Genomic DNA, 2952 nt, shown 5'->3' on the forward strand with positions numbered 1-2952 from the left:
CTGGTGGCCATGGGAGCTCAGCTCTGCTGAGGCACTGGGCTTGGCACAGGTGGAGCTGCCCTCCCTGGCAGTGGCAAACCCCTGATGCAGCACAGAAGAGTCTTTGCACCCATCATTTAACCTGCCTGGTCCAGAGACCTGGTGTGTGCTGACCACCTTCACTTGGTGAGGAAGCACGTTTTGGATCTCTCACTTAAAAATTTGTTCATTTCTCTTCGTTTTATATACATTTAGGTGCCTGTGGACTCATGTATCAGCTTCTTCTGCAACCTAAGAGATGCAATAGGGTTTTATTGACTGTTACAGAAATATATTTGCATGTGTTTGTATAGCAGATACTAGGATGCATTGTTAAGCACTGAGACACTTTGTCACTACCTGCTATTAAAATAAAATTTAATAATCTGTATCCATGAACTGTAGCCACCATAGACCAACAGGGACAACCGCTCAGTCATCACACATTTCTAGCATAATGAATATATTTGTACAAAATACACAATGGGCATTTCAATTTCTAATACCACTGTCCCTATACCATTTGCATTTGTTATTTGTATTCATGAACACTTCCAGAACTAGGGGAGAAAATAAAATATTTTTCTTCAGGAATTTGAGTGAGTTGCTGGACAATGGATGGCAGGGTATTGTAATGATCCAGTCTTTCACATGACAGACTTGCAAAATAATAATAATAATAATAATAATAATAATAATAATAATAATAATAATAATAATAATAAACCTACACCAAAACATAAAGGAAAGAAAAAGGTGTGGGTGTCCTTTCACTGTTAAGCAAAACAAGTTGGGCTAAAACATTATAATCTCATCTTAAAAATAATCTCATACTACAACTGAGTCCTGAAAAATAGAACATGAGAAGATCAGGGAAAGAAAACCCCTTCTCCAGTTTAAGTATCTTGTGTTTTGGGTGGCCCTGTTTTCACTTAGCTTTTCTTTGGATATGCTTGTTATTTTGCAGAGCCTTGAGAAGAAAACAAAGCCTCTTCTGAAACAGGATGCCTTTGTCAGGGTGACTTCAAGGATGTCAGAGTTCCAGAAACAGGTAGAAGTTAATTTATGCTCATAGATTGTGCATAGAAGTTGTAGAGATCTACATTATTCCCAACATGCTAAAGAAAGCTGTATCTTTTAATTTAGATATTTTATGACTTTATACAATGGAACAGAACAGAAGAGAAATCAAAATATTAACCCAGAGCAACCTGGATGGATTTTGGGCTGAGTATCAAAGGAAATCTCAAATTAATGACAAGCATGAATTATTTAAAGGTCAGTCAGATGACACAGCTATGGAAATTTTGCAAAGTAAAATGCAACATTAGCCTCAGTTCCCAAAAAGATTTTCTCACTAACTTTTTATTAGCTTGAGGTACTACTTGGTAAAAATTAGTGCTCTGGGGAGCCCTCATGATGAATAAACAACACACACAAAAAGCTGCTTGACAGCTATACTGGCAAAGACTACCCGAAAGGAATTCTATACCAGAGAAGACAAAAGATACAGAGCAATTAATTAGATCCTAACACACACATGACAAGACCACAGTTAGGATGGAGCAGAGAAAATGAAGAATTCCTCTAGATCTTGGGACAGGCAGTCCCTGCACCAACACACTTGTCACCCTCCAGCTCCAGCTGAGCCTGAGAGAAGCAGCATTATGGGTACATCCTGTGAGCTAAAAACCACCTAAGTTAAACCAAGCTTTGGCCTTAAGAAATCCATTCCAGGCATAGATCCATTCTTCCCCGAAGTATTTGCCTCAAGGTTTTACAGGTAGCCTATGTGACATGTAGGTACCTGTATTTCTGTACTTTCACTCCCAGACTTTGGCTGTGGATCCTGAACGCAGCAGAAAACAGCAAAGAGTTAAATTCATGTGTGCTATGTGAGATTTAGGTTTAAAATTGTTGAACTGCTAGGAGTTATTTTTTACCAGATCTTTTGTATTGTGCAAGAAAAGGGGGTTTGGGAAACAAGTAAAATAGCTCTGCTGGAGGCTAGCAGAGAGAGGACACAAAAATGAGGTTGGAAGAAATAGGCCTATAAATCTGACATCCAGTGCCCTGGTCTTGCAATGTGATCTGCACCTGCAACTGGAGCGATTGATTTCAGCAGGGCCGGAACAAACCCAGGCACTGCCACACACAGCCCTGGCAGGGCTGGGCTTGCACTGCAGCACACACAGCCTGGTTTGCCACAGCTCCATCACTCACCGGGCAAAGAGGGAGCGCAGATTTTCAAAGTACTTTTTTGCAAGGAAAGATTCCCATGGACCCTTTAGATTTCCTATCTTTTCACAATGCTTTTGCTGATGACTCACTACCAACACATCCTCCAGACCATCTATTTATGTGCCACAGAATGAGTGGGTCTTGCACAAACACATACTCCTGGCTCCCAGCAAAGTTGCTAAAAACATTCTTTAAAGTTTATTGCATAATATTTCTAGGTACCATACCCTGATTATCTGAATAACTGACTGAGATTACTTGCACAATTGCCTGCCTCAATAGTAAAATAGTAAAAGAGCAGAGATTGTGCATTTCAATTTTTTCTTGGTGTTTGGTTTTTTTTTTTTTAATTATGCAAAATACTATGATGAGCTGCAGGGTTCTAACAGCACCAACAGGTGGAGCTATCAATTTCCCTAATGGTCCATTATAGCCAGTTGGGAAAGATGAGCTAATGGCGTGATGTCTAAGTTTGCAGAAGCTGCACATGCCCATCAATAAGGGCTGCAGTTCTTTGTTAAGGCATATTAGAACATATTCTCAGCAAGATCTAAAATGATTGTGCCAAAAAAACACCTCACGACCCCTTTTACTCTTCCCAAGGTCTCAGCAAGCTTGTAAAAATGCTGCCAAATTGTCAAAGAAGTACTTGAATTTGGCTGGAGAGCTAACTTCACGAGCTGGGCACAAGAG

The sequence above is a fragment of the Lonchura striata genome, chromosome 8 (genome assembly GCF_046129695.1).
Source record: "Lonchura striata isolate bLonStr1 chromosome 8, bLonStr1.mat, whole genome shotgun sequence".
NCBI classification, from domain to species: Eukaryota; Metazoa; Chordata; class Aves; order Passeriformes; family Estrildidae; genus Lonchura; species Lonchura striata.